Here is an 18,579-nt window from a genome sequence, read left to right on the forward strand (position 1 = left end):
TTGGTGCTGCCCTTTCAGCAGTGCTTTAGCCAGTGCTGCCCTTTCAGCAGTGCTGTTTCTGAAAGGCTTTGGGAGGCTCTGGGTGGGAGAGATGGAAGGAGGCCTCAGAAGGCAAGGAACATTATGGGGAAAGAGGCAGACCAAGAGAGGTGAGAGAGGGAGATGCTGAGAAGGTGTCACTTTACAAAGCACCTCTCAGTTGCTGAGCTGTGAAATGAAGCCTCAGTAGAAGCAGTGTGGCAGTAAGGACAACCCAATAGTTAATTGGTCTCTCCCAGTGTAATAATTGGGCTCTCTCCAATCCTGAAAATACAGTCAAAGTTGGCATATATTCTATTCTGTCATTTGCAGCAAATGAGTTCCTACTTGAGAACAAAGGGCTTATTTGTGGCTATCATCTGCTTTCTGATGTTACTTCCTGCTTAATGATGTTACATCCGGACCTCAGGCAGCCCCATGAATGCTGTTTGGCTTGCTATAGCACATGCAACTTGTTTTTGGACTCTGCAAAGGATCTGTTGTCTGCCTCATCACCAGAAGCCAACTTTCTGGTGGTCCCAGTGCAAATCAATGTCAAAATGCCTGAGCTTAGAGTTCCATACCCAACATATCGCTGATGGCTGGCTTCCAGGTTGCTATGGAGGCACACCAGAAAGTCAGTTTATTATTTATTTAACAGTCGAAATCCTGCCTTTCAACTTGAACGGTTTTAAGGCAGCTAACAGCACGTTTAAAACCATCAAGCAGAGGTTAAAATCATCAATGAATAAGAAAAACAATAAATCTCCAATAAAATCAGAATACAGGCAAAATCAACAGAAATAACAGCAGGAACAGCCCCAGATGGCATCCCCAGCAGCAAAACAAAAGTCTTCCAAATGAACGCTTAGGAGTATGACATCTTTAATAGATGCTGAAAAATAAGCCTATCTATGTACCCCTGGAATAGTAGGCCACAGCGTGGACACTTCCACAACCGGACACCCTATGCCCCATTGCCACACACCTTGCAACAAGGGGCATCGGGGAAAGGCCCTCTGGCAAAGACTTTAAGGGGCAGGCAGGTTCAGTCCTCAGATGCATTGGCTCCAAGCCAGATAGGGCAATGATGAGAGCGCCTGGAATACTGCACCTTTCCATGGCTTGCATGGAAAACTGCAAAGCCAGCTCTCTTCAGAAGGTCCTGGGAGTGATTTTCAAAAGGCATGAAGAGTCATGGGATGGAGTGTTTCTGTGGCTTCCATTCTAATTCTTGAAAAAATAAGGCCTATGTCGATCACTGCCCAATAGGAGGAAGACAGAGTTATGGCTTCCTGTGCCATGATCTGTGCTACTGACACACACCTACTGTGACAAACATGTGAAGAGAAAGTGATGAAAGAGAGCAGAGGGCAGTGAAAGAAAGTGGGGAGAGAAGCAGAAGGTGAAGAATGGTAGAATGGTACAGTAATCTTTATCTAAAATGAATGTGGAGCCTGTATGTGTTTGGCTGATGCTGCAATTCGAGAGAGAGAGAGAGAGATTTGTGACTATAAATCCTTTCAGCAGTCCTGATTCCAATATTGCCAATAATCAGATATTGGGTTTTTTCTAGTGCTGGCATCAGGTTGTTGGAAAACCTGGGAAAAAGTCATATATTCCCCCCACCCCCTTGCCAAATGCCAGGCAACAGTAGCAGACAGTGGCTTTCTCATTCTCCCAATCGGCAAATGGGGGGAATGTGTTAATGGGAGGGGAAAGAGTTATGGGGGACCAGGCCAGCCATGTGGGCCCTCTTGTTTATTGCCTTGGGCATCAGCCAATTGCCCAACATGGCCAACATCTGAGGCCATCCCTGCAGATAGCAAACATCAGAAGCAACTGTGGAATTTTTTAGCATTTAGAATAAAATAATGATTTGAGAGTGTTTCAGGTTGACGCCATCCTTTGTTCAATCATAATAAGGATACCAGAGTCTAAAAGCATAACAACTGCTAGACAGAAGACAGAAAAGGGAGGTGACAGAAAAACATTTGTCTGGGTTATGCTAAAGTGATTTCATACACAGTAGAAAAAGACAAAGAGCAAGCAGTCTGGCTACACATAACTTTTTTTAAGCATACAAGCAAAGTTTATCACAAGTTACTTAGTGGCCTAGTTGGCTGACATTTCAAAGTCCAACATGTCTGCATTTGAGGCTGAAACTTGGCAGATAAAACAGGTTTCTTTTGCTCAACAGGAAAGTATCCTTTCTCCCCCCTTCCCTCCCCTTTAAGTACTATGAACTAATCAGGATTAAAGTTCTCTTTTTAACATTCTGCACTGTTTACATATAAAATAGTTTGACAAGATTAATTTCAGAACGAGTATTTGCTCTAAATTTAGAAACTCAGTCCAAAGCTGGTGCTAAATTTGAAACACAATCAGCATTCTCCTTGAGAGAAAAAAAAAATTAACCTGACATTTGCTGGAATACAAAATAAATTGGTCCATGCCGCAGACTAAAAATACATCCCCGCTGCCCCCAAACTGCGGTCTTGAAAATTGTGCTACTTATTCTCAGGTGGCTGTTCTAGACCAACCACTTGTTAGATTTCCTTGCATCACATGTTTCACCCCAGTTGGTCAGAAAGATCCTTCCACTCAAATCAATTTCACCAGCACTGCTTTTTGATTCATTCCAAACCTGGTCGTCTCCTCCACTGCAAACATACTACCAAAGTCTACATATGTGGTCATTTTTCTCTGCACATTTGGAGGCTACAGTACAAAAAAAAGAAAGAGGGGTTATAGTTCAGTGGTAAAAGCTATCTTGATATTCATAAGGCCCCAGTTTCAATCCTTGGCATATTTGTGTGGAACTGGGAAAAACTCATCTGAAATGCTGCAGAGCCACTGCTGGTCACAATAGTCAATGCTGAGTTCGGTAAACCATTGATCCCACTCAGTATAAGGAAGGTATCTATATTAACATTTCGTCTCTCGATAGTTGCTGATCTATCACTTAATAGGAGGAATGAGTGACTCATCTCTTAAGACTCAGACTCGAGTTGCCAAACATGTGTTTTTTACTGACTCATATGGACTCGAGATACGTATTTTGAAACCAGAAGTTACTCAGAACTCTTGAGTGTTTATCGGGAACCGATTGAGACTCAAGAACACATTTTTCTCAGGAACAAATTCGTTGCTGGGGTTTGTAAGGAACCAATCGGTGCTTTCTGCACTGCCGCACTCACTCAAAGAACAGCAGGGCTTTTGTTTACAGATGGGATGGAGACATCAGGGGAGTGTTAAATGAGAACTCCAACAAAAACACACATGCAACCAGCAGCTCTGTTCTTCTGTGGAGCCATGCCTGACTGATTCATCAAAAAACTCTGACTCGAATCAGAGTCCCAAAAAGACTGGCTAAGTCCCAAAGTCCCATTAAGACTTGTGCATGAGTTGAGTCAAAGGGGGCAGGGACTCAGAAGCTGACTTGGGTGTATTGGCACATCCCTGCTTAATAGCAACCAGACGTAGCTTATAAGAGTTAAGCCAGGATCTAAAAACAGCCTAAATGCAGTATAACATGAGGTACACATTACCACCAAGTAAATTATGCCAAATGTTATGTATAGGCAAGTCCCAAAACTGCTTATTTGCATACACAGAGCAGAAAATGAAGCAACATAGTAAGGAACAACAAAGTTCGAGACCACAGATAGACCTCAAGCCAGTTCCATCCTCACGGCTTCCCCTTCAACACTATGAAGGAGAGACGTCACAAATTGACTACCCCAGAGTGTAAAGGCAGGGTACAAAATCTTGCGGAATCAAATAGAGTCCAGAGGGATTTTATTACCTCCACTGCACTAAAGGGTAAACAAATCTGTGGGAAATTAGATGGAAATACATTATAGGAAAAATACTTGACATATTAACTTCTGTTTATTGGCAGGTATGATTAATATTTCACACCGGCCAACCCTTTTATTTAACATCACAAGTAGCACTCACAAAATCTAGCAGCACATGAGCTATGAAAACAATTTAAGCTCAGACAAATCAGAGCATTTGTGAAATTTGCTAACTTGGCCTCGGGTCTTTTCAGGGAATGGTCTACCCTTAAACGTATCAAAACAAGTGTAAAATAGAATGATGCCATTTTCAGTTTCTTCTGGATCCTGTTGCTTGTCATATTTCTATAGTATAATATTAATTTCAAGGAAATTAATGATTTTTTAAATTATTGTTTTCATAAATAAAGCCCATTTTTCTTCATTTTTTTTTCCAACCAGGCAAAACAGATGACCAGTAAAGACAATATTTTAGTGCCAATCTGGTGGACACTCTCAGTTTACTATGTCTGGCATGGAAAAAAACATGTGGCCAAAGATGCTTTATTTTCCTCCGGACATGCAACGTGGGCTTAAGAATGTTTCTTCAGAAGTAGTTTCATTGAATTTCAGTGGTGTTTACGCCTCAGTAAGTGCACTTAGGTCCACAGCATATTATATTATTCTATTATAGCAAGAGTACTGCTTTGAGATGACAGAAAATAACGATTATTTTCTGGGTTATTATTATCAGAAACATCGATCCATGCAGATTTGGAACATAAAACTCATAACCCTTTTATCAGCAAAATGCAAATTCCTGAAAATGCAAGGAGTGGAAAACATCCATTATATTTGTTATCACTGACCTATACAGTCATCTGGAGACATAGGGAGACATCTAAGAGAAGGAAAACTCTGATTCCAAACCTCCACTGCCTTGTGGCTACATCCAGTTGTGGAAAAGGCTTCAGGAGTCAATCTCGAGGCAAAATCAGGAGCCGGAGTCCCTCAGGCAGTTCGTGGCTGCACACAGTCACGTTCTGGCAACTCCTGCGACGCCGCTGGAACCAACTGTATTGGTTTCTGCCTTTCCATTGGATCATTCCAGCGACGTGGAGAGGGGGGATTTGCTGCATGGGTAACAGCCTATCCTCCATACCTTCTTTACCCAGGCTTCGCGCACTGGAGAGGACACTCCAACTTCGCCATACGGCGTCGGCACAACACGGGAAGCAGCAGTTACCAGTTATAAGTCTTCGCTCGATTGGCATAGGGCATGACGCCAGGGGCTGCTTCCGATGGTGGGAGAGATCATTGCATCTCATTGGGCAGCTACCGCCCACCTTAAGCTGGGCAGTCCCCAGCCAGTAAGGTGTTGCTTCGCCACGGTCCATAAGGTGCTCCTGCCCTAAAGCTGGGCACCTGGAACGTAAGGACAATGACACCTGGCTTCTCTGATGACCTGCAAGCAATAGACGATGCACGCAAAACAGCTGTCATCGACATGGAGCTGAGCAGACTGCAGATGGACATCGTCGCCCTTCAAGAGACTAGGCTGCCAGATTCCGGATCTGTCAAGGAGAGAAATTTCTCATTTTGCTGGCAGGGAAAACCACCAAACGAAACCAGGGAACATGTTGTTGGCTTTGCGGTCAGAAATACCCTGCTGAAATCCATCATCCCACCTACTGTGGGAAGTGAAAGAATTTTGTCCCTGCAGCTCCAGTCATCAGCAGGACCTGTCACTCTTATCAGTGCTTATGCACCGACTTTGTCGTCTCCAGCAGAAGCCAAAGACAAATTTTATGATGACCTGGCCACCACTATCAAGAAGATCCCCGTAAAAGAGCCATTGTTCATCCTCGGCGATTTCAACACTAGAGTTGGTGCTGATAACAGTTCGTGGCCCACTTGCTTAGGTCAGTTCGGCACTGGGAAGATGAACGAAAATGGCCAACGCCTGCTAGAGTTTTGTTGTCATCACGGTCTCTGTGTCAGCAACACGTTCTTCAACACGAAGCCCCAATATAGAGTCTCTTGGAGACACCCAAGATCAAAGCACTGGCACCAGCTCGACCTGATTCTCACCAGACGCTCCAGCATTCCCAGCATCAAGATCACACGCAGCTATCAGGGTGCTGCCTGCGACACCGACCACTCGCTGGTGTGCAGCAGAGTGAAACTGCAAACAAAGCGACTGTATCACACAAAAAAGGAAGGAAGACCTCGCATTGATACGAACAAGACCCGGGATCAGATAAAAGTGGAAGAATTTGCACAAGCGCTTGAGGAATCTCTTCCAGGCCCAGTCTATGCAAACGCATCCAACAGATGGGAACATTTCAAGAATGCCGTTTACAACAACGCCTTGTCCATATTTGGCAAGAAGACCAACAAGACAGCAGACTGGTTTGAAGCCCACTCTGAGGAGTTGACACCAGTCATTGAGGAAAAGAGGAGAGCTCAAGCAGCATACAAGGCCTGTCCCAGTGAGTGCAACCTGCAGGTCCTCCGAGGTGCTCGCAGCAAAGTCCAGCAGACTGCCAGGAGATGTGCTAACGACTACTGGCTCCAGCTCTGTTCTGAGATACAGATAGCAGCTGACACGGGCAACATCAAGGGGATGTATGATGGTATCAAGCAGGCCCTAGGTCCAACACAGAAGAAAATTGCCCCTCTGAAGTCTGCCGCAGGCGAGGTCATCCAGGATCGGGCGCAGCAGATGGAACGCTGGGTGCAGCACTACTCTGAGCTATATTCCAGAGAAAATGTAGTCACCGAAGAAGCGCTGAACAACATTGAGTGCCTGCCTGTGCTGGAGGAGCTTGACAGTGAACCAACCCTAGAAGAACTTCATGTGGCCCTGGACTCCCTTGCCTTTGGCAAGGCACCTGGAAAAGACAGCATCCCTGCTGAAGTCCTAAAGTGCTGCAAAGAGATCATCGTCACTGAGCTGCATGAAATCCTTTGTCTCTGCTGGAGAGAAGGTGGAGTACCTCAAGACATGAGGGATGCAAACATCATCACGCTGTACAAGAACAAAGGCGACGGGGTGACTGCAACAACTACCGTGGCATCTCTCTCCTTAGCATTGTAGGAAAGTTGTTTGCCCAAGTTGCACTAAAGAGGCTCCAGGTACTTGCAGAGAGCGTTTATCCAGAATCACAGTGCGGATTCCGAGCCAACAGGTCCACCACTGATATGGTATTCTCCCTTAGACAACTGCAGGTGAAATGCAGGGAACAACGACAGCCACTCTTTATAGCCTTCATAGATCTCACGAAGGCTTTCGACCTGGTCAGCAGGGATGGCCTCTTCAAGATTCTCCCCAAGATTGGATGTCCACCCAGGCTCCTCAGCATCATCAGATCCTTCCACAAGGACATGAAGGGCACTGTTGTCTTTGATGGCTCCACATCAGACCCCTTTGACATCCAAAGCGGCGTGAAGCAGGGCTGTGTTCTTGCACCAACCTTGTTTGGGATCTTCTTCGCTGTCCTGCTGAAGCAGGCCTTTGGAACTACAACAGAAGGCATCTATCTCCGGACCAGATCAGATGGAAAGCTCTTCAACCTCTCCAGACTGAGAGCAAAGTCCAAAGTCCAGCTGAAATGTCTGCGTGACTTCCTCTTTGCCGACGATGCAGCTATCACTACCCACTCTGCCAAAGATCTCCAGCAGCTCATGGATCGTTTTAGCAAGGCCTGCCAAGATTTTGGACTGACAATCAGCCTGAAGAAAACACAGGTCATGGTTCAGGATGTGGACTCACCTCCCTGCATTACAATCTCTGCACATGAACTGGAGGTTGTCCATGACTTTGGGTACCTTGGCTCAACAATCTCCGACACTCTTTCTCTCGATACCGAGCTAAACAAAAGCATCGGTAAAGCAGCTACCACGTTTTCCAGACTCACAAAGAGAGTCTGGTCCAACAAGAAGCTGACGGAACATACCAAGATCCAGGTCTACAGAGCTTGCGTCCTGAGTACACTTCTGTACTGCAGCGAGTCATGGACTCTTCACTCACAACAGGAAACTGAATGCTTTCCACATGCGCTGCCTCCGACGCATCCTCGGCATCACCTGGCAGGACAAAGTTCCAAACAACACAGTCCTGGAACGTGCTGGAATCCCTAGCATGTATGCACTACTGAAACAGAGACGCCTGCGTTGGCTTGGTCATGTCGTGAGAATGGATGATGGCCGGATCCCAAAGGATCACCTCTATGGAGAACTCGTGCAAGGAAAGCGCCCTACAGGTAGACCACAGCTGCGATACAAGGACATCTGCAAGAGGGATCTGAAGGCCTTAGGAATAGACCTCAACAAGTGGGAAACCCTGGCCTCTGAGCGGCCTGCTTGGAGGCAGGCTGTGCAACATGGCCTTTCCCAGTTTGAAGAGACACTTGGCCAACAGTCTGAGGCAAAGAGGCAAAGAAGGAAGGCCCATAGCCAGGGAGACAGACCAGGGACAGACTGCACTTGCTCCCAGTGTGGAAGGGATTGTCACTCCCGAATCAGCCTTTTCAGCCACACTAGACGCTGTTCCAGAACCACCTTTCAGAGCGCGATACCATAGTCTTTCGAGACTGAAGGTTGCCAACTACTGACCTATACAGCACATGAACTACTGTCTATTTTTACTTAAGAAAGTATGGTCTTGGGAAGTACAGGAGTGGAACATGTACAATATATGAATTCATTTATCATGAAACAAGGAAAAGCTAATGTTTTGGCAGATACCGTTTTACATTTGACCGTTTTACAGATACGTTTTACAGATACATTTACATCAACTCACTTTTGATCACACATTTAACACCCCCCCCCCCCAAAAAAAAAAAACCATGAAGGCATATTTTGCTAATTTGGCATGTAAAGTTAAATCAATTCTCATGAGAGTCATTTTTGTGCAATACTGTATACCGTACAGCCATTGACATCCACAGCCTTTACCAGGACTAATGAGGAACTAATAGTTATAATGTTTATTACATGGGCTTAATTTAACCTCAAATGAATTTCTAGCTATCCTCAGAGGAGAGAGTTTTTGGCAAATTTACACTGCCTAATGAATACCAAGTAGCCAAATGGATGGCTACAAGTAGCCAACATGGAAGAGATTAAAAAGCTACACTTGCCAGTATTCCTTCTTCTATACAATGGTTAAAGGTATAGGCACTCTGTCCCACTTTGTATCTGGTAACCCTACATAGGGGCTTTAGCATTCAACAGTGGCAGAGGGTGGGGGAGAAACAGAAACTTAATGTGAGTCTGGAAGCCAGTTTGCTGCATACATTTTTATTTATTCTGTTCCTGCTACTCTCTTTATACTTTTTCCTGTCAATGCAATCTGACTTTGATTGGTTTGGAAAAGCCATCCATCTTAGCTGGTTGTTTGTCAGACTAATCAAGATAGCCCTCTGCCCCTGCCACCCAGAAACCCAATGGAAATTTGTTAAACGGGGAAAGAGTGTGTGTGTGTGTTTCATACATATATGAAAGACAGTCAGGAGAATCCTCTCAGAACAAATGTTATTTACTAGATTGCCCTGTAGTAAAGTAATTGAGTCAACCAATGATTTACAATAAGCTTAGCATGTATTAAATTGATAATGAGTTAATGCTGGGATACGGAAATAAATTCTACACCTACAGAACTAGGGACTGAAGGTTAAATCAGTAGCACTAGCAGAACAGTTTAGCAGCCTAATCGAGATTGACAGCTAGCAAATAGCAATGTATCAGAGATGTGATGTAGCTTCCAGACCTCCAGTCTTGCTTTTGAAACCAAGAGCACAATTCCTCACAAACTGTAACTGTCCTGTGCTTACACCTCTCTTCTCTGAGTGGTGAGATGTCCCATGAGCACACAACATTACCTGATTTAGGGTTTTCTTTAGAGGAGAAATCACCAGAGGCATCTGATGATTTTGTAGCATCTGCTTTGTTTACAAATACACAGTATGGGCATTTAGATGGAGTTCGGTATGTGCTGCAAATGACATCAGTGATGTGTGTCTCCTAAGCATATCTGCAGGTGATGGTAGATAGTTTCTTCTCTTAGTTTCCATCGCAGTCTCTCTGAGATCAAAATACATCTCCCTATCTGTCTCGTGCAGAATCTACAGCTCACACTGTCTATCTTTTTTCACTGACCCCCAAACAGGGAGAAGAGAGTCACCTCACAGCCCAAGACTGGCCCAAGACCTCCTGATACCTGAGGTGGCATGTCAAATGCTGACATCCCCTTACCTGATGTTGTGTTGGCTTCTGCTCCTCTCACTCTCCAATGTTTTAGTTCAGCTCTCTCTCTCTCTCTCTCTCTCATTTCCATTCAAGGGAATGGAAGGAGGAGGAAGATCAGTGGAGGGAAGTAAGCAGACAAAGATGGTGCCAGTGGCATCACTAGGATTTGCATCACCCAGTGCAGAGGGCCAGCGCACGTCACCCAGAGCAGGAGGCCAGCACATCACCCCCCCCCCACAATGGACCTCCTCCATGCAGTGGCTGAAGCAGTTCCCAGGTGGTGGGTGTGGTGATGCACCATTGCCCCGCTTCCACTGGTTTTTTTGGCTATAACTTTTTATAGAATCGAGATATTTTAACTTGGTTTGTTTCATTGCATTCTGCATGAAATTACACATCAAATGACATATAATATGACGGTATTGTTTGAAAGTACAAAGATTTTGAAAATTTTGCTCAGTTGTGGTGTCACCCCTCCCCCCATGTGCATCACCTGGTGTGGCCCGCACCCCCCTATCAATGTCACTGGATGCTGCTCTCCCCACCAATCTACTGCCTGAGATGACCACTTCAGTTGGGCTCATTTTTTTTTTTTTTTTTTTGGTATTTGGGAAGAGAGAATGCATCAGCATGTGCTCAGGCAATAATCACCATCTTCTTGTTCTGTTATGGCAGACAAGGATATGTGATTGAAAAAAGGACATTGCAGTAAGGTAATTTGCAAACTGGCAACTCTTCCTCCTGATGGAGGGTCATGGCAGTTCTTGCATTGCCCTGAGTTTAAGTGGAGAAGAGAAAAGGATTTGCTTGAGGAGCAATAGTAACAGAAACTGCACCTCCAATCGAATGTTTGCTTGGACCTTTACTATACTAGGAGGTGACATTTGGTGAAACTCTGTGCCTTGTAGAGATGCATCGGGAAGACACTCATTAAATGTATCCCTTGCAAGTGACTGGGGAAGCTTCACCTGTTGTATATGTGCCGGGATGAGGACAACTATCCCCAGCCAAATATCATGCTGAAAGACTGGGACAAGTTATGGGTTCATGGAGTTTATTTTGTAAAACGAGCACAAGATGCGGGGCGCTACATGGGGATCACTTTAATTTCCAGATTACCATGCTTTTTGGAGCACAAGTGAAAACTGCAAATGGCTCAACTCGCCTCATATATGATACTTGAATTTCTTCAGTTATTGGAATAATAATTATCATTATTGTAAACTGCTTTTCAGTAAGAAAAATCAGAAACCAAAATTATGCCGATCACAAGCTGCAAGCATGGGATCAGGGTTTATTTGGTTCACAGCAGGAACATGAGATTCCCCCCCCCCCTTTGTGGGGGACTGGTTGCCAGTTGAAGCAGAGCATGACTTAGGGCACAAACCTAACCAAGTCTACTCAGAAATAAGTCCTATTTTGTTCAGTGGGGCTTACTCTCAGGAAAGTGTCATTAGGATTGCAGCCTTAGAGGCAGTTAAGCCTCTCAAGCGCAGCTGGACTCCTCTTTGCATGCCCTGCATGTCTAATTCCTGACACCCGCCCGCCCGCCCGCCCGCCCTTTGAGCACTGAATTTAGCTGGTTGTCTGCTGGGACCATCTGGGAATTTTTCTGTTCACTGAATTTGGCTATTGGTGGACAGTTTTTTCGCCTACCCCAGACACTGTCTGGTGTCTGCCTTGACGTCAGTATTAGGCAGGGTGGAGCACCCCTCTCTGCTCCTTAGGGGCCCAGTGGTGCAAGGGGTTGGGACTGGGTGTCCCTGACCCAGACTGCCTGGGCTGCTTCAAAGGCTCAGCGGCATGAAGTGGACCCATGCAGTTGGCTGCCTCGGCCTCTTTGCAAGGGTTGACTGGGATAAGCTGGCGCTGTCTGAATAGGGGCAAGGCTTTGCGTCAGGGGGTATCACCTAGCTCAGGGGTCCTGATGAAGTCTGGCGCCTCTCAATTATCTAGGCCCTGCACTATGCTTGCTTTGGTTGGCAACCTTCAGTCTCGAAAGACTATGGTATAAGCCTACAGCACCTGGTATTCCCAAGCGGTCTCCCATCCAAGTACTAACCAGGCCTGACCCTGCTTAGCTTCCGAGATCAGACGAGATCGGGCATGTGCAGGGTAACAGTTGCTGCCATTATGCTTGCTTTGCTGCAGCAAGAACTGCAGGTCTCTTTATTCTGCTTCTCCCTTCTGTAACCTTTAATTAATAAAGTAGACCTTTCTCTCAACTTTGTTGACTTGAGTGTTCACTGGGTGGTTCACAATCCAATTGTCTGTGTGGAACTGTGAGTCTGAAGGTTACCTCTGTAATACTTTTTTGTGCAATATTTTAGGGTACTGAAACAGCTTCACCTATATCTCACAAAACGTGTCCAGGATTGTGTTTTACACCTTAATTCTTTTTTTCTTGTCTCTGGATAGGCTTTTGTACTATACTTCACACCAGACCTTTAAGGCATGATTCCAAAATACAACTTGTTTCCCTCGTTGGTTGAAAATATTCTAATTTCAGCAGCCATAAAGGATAGACTGATATAGCACCCATTTGCTGCAAGACTAAAAAAATAAAAGGCAAAACATCTTGTTTTTAGAAAATGATTGCTGTGTTATGCAAAGGTCAGAGAGCAAAGAAAATTCCAGATGGGCTGAAAAACATGAAATATACTTGGGGAAGTTCCGATAATAAAAGAGGCTGCAAATGCCAAGTGAAAGGTAGGCAGGGACAATAGAGAACAAAGAAATTGGAGAGGATTTGGAAGGATGAACCAATTATCAATTAGGAAGCATATTTTTGAGACACATGACAAATCAGCAGGCTCTGCAAAATCTAAGCAGGAGCGTCTGTGCCAATTAGTGGAACAATCTTTCCCGTGGCTGGATTCACCGACAACTGTGGAAGATGTGATAGAAAGAAGGCGTTGGGATTGCAAGAATGTGGTAAAATAAGGATCTGTTCTGGGGGCTCATGTTCAGGGTCTGATTCAGTTCACATTTCCAGTGACAACTGCAAGAAGGGCTGTCATCTGGAAGTATAATCATGCCAGCCTTTCAGTCTGGCATGTGCAATAAACAGAAATCGTGCAACCCTGCCAGTGTGGGTGAGACATTCAGAGGCATTTCCACCAGACCAGCAAAAGAGCAGATTCCTATAAAATTCTATGGATGGCAGAATTTTAAAAAATCCACAATCTTTTGGGCTTTCTTCATACTTTGCATATTCCAAAAGTTTCACAAGAACAAGGAATAAAAGATGTGACTGGGGAGGAAACTCCTGAGAATCCCATTACTGACTAAAAAAAACCTTAATGCAGCAGACAGGCTCTTTGAGTAGCATCTGATTTGGTGTATGGCAAACAGGCATTGAAGAGGAGATTAACAGCCCAATCCTGAGCTTCCTGGCATCCACTGGAGCAGCAGCAACAAAGCAGCAACTGCTGTATGCATCGGGCACTGGGAAGCAGTCAGAGGTCTCCTCTGTCCCCTTCCCCAGGGCAAGTTCCAAGCTCAGCAATGGGGCTTCTCAAGTCTGCACCGGCTATTATGCCGGCACAGACTTGAGACGCTCTGTGACAGGCCTTCCAGCCCAACACGGAGTTCAGGATACTGTGGCGGTCATATGGATAGCCCTGCTGGATCAAACTCAGGGCTCAGTGGTGTCACTAGAAGGTGCAGGGGTGCGGATCGCACTTGGTGATGCACTTGGGAGGGTGACAGTATTGGCCCCAGGGAGTGCTGCTGCAGTCTCAAGGAGCTACTCGGATCTAAAGGGTGGCGCAGATCCAAGCAGCCTGGAGCTGGCCTGCATTGCCTGAGAACAGGGTCAAGATCAGGCATAACTGCTGGGTCCTGAACCCTTCCCCACTTACCTCCCATCCTCCCATGGGTCCACCATCGCCCTTCCTCCCTCCACCTCAAAACACCACCTCCCTGCCCTCCTCATACATCCCCAGACCCCAGTGCCAGCCAAGCTCAGCAGGCGCAGACTCACCTTCCTCCGCCACCACAGAGGCTGGATCCAGCCTCCACAGCCATCACACCTCTGTGCACTGGTACGGCTGACTTCTGAGGAGGTAGAAATGTGCTTTACAGCATGTTTGCAACCCTCCCCATTACGATTGTGCCCTTAATTCTTATCTGGATTTGTCTAACAGCCCAATGCAATGCGTGTCTACTCAAAATAAATCCCACTGTATTCAGTGGGGCTTAATCCCACGAAAGTGCTACACGATTGCACCCTATGTGCTTGGAGCATTGGCTTGCATCATTTTCATTAAAAGTGCATTCGATAGTGCTATATTATTGCATACTCTAGAATAACAAAGGGTGAATATACAACCCAAACCAGGATGCAACTTTGACCATTTCAATGGTGGAGTCTATCACTTAATTAGCTGTGACAGAAGAGGCTATGTCATGGCAGTCAATCCAGCCGGCTGTGCCATGGCAGTCAATGTCACGGTTTTACAATCCTTTCCTTTTCCTTCTCCTTTGCACATTTGCAAGCAAGTGAAGAATTCTGCACATAGAAAGAATCTTATGCTCCCCAGATTGCCTACCCCACTCCAAGTAATTCAAGTACTGGTTTTCAGAAAGCAATGATGGATCTATAGAGCAAAACAATAACTATAACCTAAAAGTCAGAGAAATTAATTCTATTATTCCATTCTGTCCTGGAACATAGTACAGTACAGCAAGATAAACACCCTTTGGAATATATTGGTTATTACATGCCAATTAAACTAAAGAAACCCAATATAGTTTTCACAAGCAAGGGATAGGAAATACAGCACATTCCAGGAATTCACAGTTCTAGAATTTCAGTGCATGGTGTCTTTATTTTTGGCTGTGTGCAAAAACATTACAGAGGCATATCTAAAGGGCAAATTTCATGAATTGGGAACTGTCAGGGTGGGAGGAAAGAAAGGGAGCATCTGCCAAAAAAAATAAACTGGTTTCTAGAAACCCATTTCTATGAGACTCCAGGTACATAGAAGGTGTATGCCTGCTGGCACACAGAATCCATTGGGACAAATCACCTACAGTGCAGTGCGGACTTTTTCATTGAGGACACTTGTTCAATGCAGCACAATTGGCACAGAGCAAGTTACAAAGGAAATACACACAGCATAAAATTGTTCAAATCCTATTCACTTCCATGGGGACTGCATAGGGAAAGTCTCTGGTAGAGTTTGTTCAGTGATCAACTGGCCCATATATCAAGAGCCAAAGTGATTTCAAATACTTTAGACCAGTGGTTCCCAAACTGGTGGGTTGCAACCAACCAGGGGAACCAGAAGCAGGGCATTCCCCCTTAAGGGAAGTGGTCCTGCTCCTATGGTACTGACAGTGCTGCAGAGATCTCAACGCTGCCAAGGAGCTTATTTCTTACCTTGGACGCAGAGCTGGCCTCCTGCAGGACATCCCGCCTTTGATGTCCTCCAAGGTTTCTGTCAACAACCCTTATCTCCTATCAGCAGCTACTTCCATTTTCAAGCAAAAGGTAGCTGCCTGGATTTGTGCCAGCAATCTAGCTGACACAGATCAGAGTAGCCCCATTGGACAGGCTGGAGTGTTACACAGGATAAGGGGAAAAATAACCCCTTACCCTAAGGAAACCTCTAGCCTCCTCCTAGCTGGTGATGGATACGGTGGATGCCACGCAACCCTGCTGCACCAGCGTAGGTTAGGATTGGACTGTCAGTCATATAGCTGCAATCCAATACATATGTACCTGGAGTCTCATTGAACTCAATGGAACTTGCTTCTGTTTAGAACATTTTCCAACAGTGGTAAAGCATGCTGCACCACCAGAACATGAGTTGTGGTGATGCAGCAGCCCCATAAGATTGGGCTGTGTGACTGCTAGAGCCTTGTTTCCTAATTAAAAGGTGAGGTTCTAACATTATTATTATTACTCACTGCAATGAGTGCAAAATGGCAGCTGTTCTTCTCTGAAGACAGAGGTGCCCCCATTGCCGAGAGGAAGAAAATCAGGATGGAACTAATTCACACAAGTGTTTTATCTAATCACATACCAATGACTGAATTCACTCCATATGGAACCTAGTCTTGAAACAATCTCAACACACATCTGACATTTAGACCACTTCATGAAGAACATACCTGCCTTTGGATGGCTGCTGTTCATCTGGCCAGGATTCCAAACATATGTTGGATCCATTCTTTCCTGCACAAGGCCAAGTTTCACAAGAGTAACATCAAGGATGGTTTTAAAATGCAGTTTACGCCAGAGTAATTGACAGAGTTGCCCGTGCAAATTCTTCTGGAATAACTTGATTCAGAACATATACAAAGTCCAAAGTAGGCTCAAATCAACTTAGGAAACTTCTTTAAAACAATGGTTGCAGACAGAGGAGCCAAACCTGTGTCTGCACTGCTTCAGACCGCAGGTGAAGGCTTACGTGATAGGATGCTCCTCCACACAGAACATTTTCAGATTTCTGTTACTGGCCTTCCAAAATGTCATGAGTTACTGGTGAAAGAATCCAAGAAAAGCAACGCAGATGAAGAAGTAGGAATATGCAGAGAGGAGAAGGCTAGATTTTCAATGGCTGGGATCAGCAAGAGTTATGAGAAGGTTCAGGGCAGTGTCAAAGGTCAGCCAGGTTATAAATTGGCTGGAGGCCCATGCCCAACACAGGCTGGGCCAACCTCCAGAATCTGTCAGTACCAGTCATCCATTGCATGTTCCCCACAATTCGCTGATCTGGGAGAGTGGAAAGAGCTCCCTCTTGACTGTCCACTTGGAAGGACCCAGTGCTTGGCCACAAGGCCTCCAGCAATCTGGAAATGCCACTTGGTAGGCTTAGCTACAACAACTGCAGTGTCCCCAAAGACACACCTTTCCTTTCTCCCATATAAATTGCATCCATTCAATCTTTTGGCATAAAAAATATTATTGTATTCTTTGGAACACTGAGAGTGGAGTAGCTAAGAGGAGGCAAGGGGGTATAATGCCCCAGGTACCATGCTCTGAGAGGGTGTCTTAGACGCATCCTCACACTGCTGTGGTGAGAAGAAAAACTGGTCTGGCTTCCAGAGGCAGGGAACCCATTGAAGTGGAGGGAAGGGATGCAGTGTGTGTCTGCAGAATTTACAAAGGTATACATCCTGTGCCTCAGTGGCTTTGCAAAATACAAGCCCTAGTTCTACACACATCCAACATGTCACAATGTTGGACATTTTGCTAGGCACTTCAATGGGATTAATGAAAAAGTCATTCTGCACAGGATGGAAGACTTATCTTTTCAGACTAATTATTCCACCCATTCCCAAAGGAAGAGGATAGGTTAAGCTGTTTTAAAGCCAAACATACACAAATGATGCAAAAAAAAAAAAAAAAGATTTATGAATGGATATTCATTTTATATACAAGAGGATATATAATTACAGTACACATTAATGTACAACTTGAATTTTTCTTTGTGTCATCAGTCTGAAAATGCTTTACTGTTTATAGTCCAGATGCCCCAAACATATGTCTTTGATTTACCTGAGAGAACAAAGAATCTTTCTTTGTGTCTAAACACTTGAATAGTTAATCAAAGCTCCTGACACACAAAAAGAAGATGCAAAAATGCAAAGGAATGTTGGGAGAAGCAGATCAGATAGATACAAGCGGAAAACACTGCCAAATTGGTCTCTCTGTCTGTGACACTTGAACCTCACTTACAGGTATCAAAGTGAGGAGGGGCCTTCCATAGGATTTTGCTGAGAGCTGGTGCACATGTTGTCCAATACTAAATGGATTACAGAATCCATCTAAAAATGGGACATATCCCTCTCTTGCCTTCAAAAGGGAAAGGTTCAAAATGTATTTCCAAATTATGATGGTTTTTCCACACCTCCCAGAAAGCTGAAGTTTGTTACATATGTGGAACGAACACTCTAAATGCTAGAAAAGCCAAAAAGGGGCAAGTTTCTGTAGTCCTTCTTTAAAACTGCAGCTCCAACATGTACATGCAGATGGTTAAGGGCCCGATCCTGAACTCGGTGTGTCGGTTCACCACTGGTGTGCACTGTCGCTAACGTGCCATAAGGCACTTTTGTGAGCCTTGCCATGGGCCCAGTGCCAGAGTTAGCCCAGCGTGAGTCCACACCGGGCCAGCTCCAGCGCTGGGTCCACGGTCTGCCACCCTGCGCTCTGTGCAAAGTACTATGCAGCAAAGAGGTAAGACAGGCAGGGGGAGATGGGGAGGAAGTGTTCCAGGTTGGACGGAGGGCAGGAAAAGGCATGGCAGGGGGAAGGAGTGGGGTGGGAGGGGGCAGGACCAGCAGAGCTCAGCTCCGCCGGATCCAGAGTCCCGTGTTCCTCGATTCTGCACTGGCTAAAGACTCCTTGATTCTGTGCTGGCTAAAGAGCCACTGCAGAATCGAGTAGCCCCATTGCAAGGCTACTTCACTTACCCGGGGGAAGGGGATGAAAGTCCCCTTCCCCCATGGAGCTGCCAGCAGCTGCCTGGCATGCTGAAGATCCTGTGGTAGCCATTTTGGCACTGCGGCAACC

At 45.4% G+C, this 18,579-nt stretch overlaps 1 pseudogene; it reads right to left on the reverse strand.

Moving 5' to 3' along the window:
* Window positions 1–12,068: 12,068 nt before the first annotated feature.
* LOC136646731 (5S ribosomal RNA) lies at window positions 12,069–12,185 on the reverse strand (annotated as a pseudogene).
* Between the last annotated feature and the right edge of the window lie 6,394 nt (window positions 12,186–18,579).

This window comes from Tiliqua scincoides, chromosome 3 (genome assembly GCF_035046505.1).
Source record: "Tiliqua scincoides isolate rTilSci1 chromosome 3, rTilSci1.hap2, whole genome shotgun sequence".
Classification (NCBI taxonomy): domain Eukaryota; kingdom Metazoa; phylum Chordata; class Lepidosauria; order Squamata; family Scincidae; genus Tiliqua; species Tiliqua scincoides.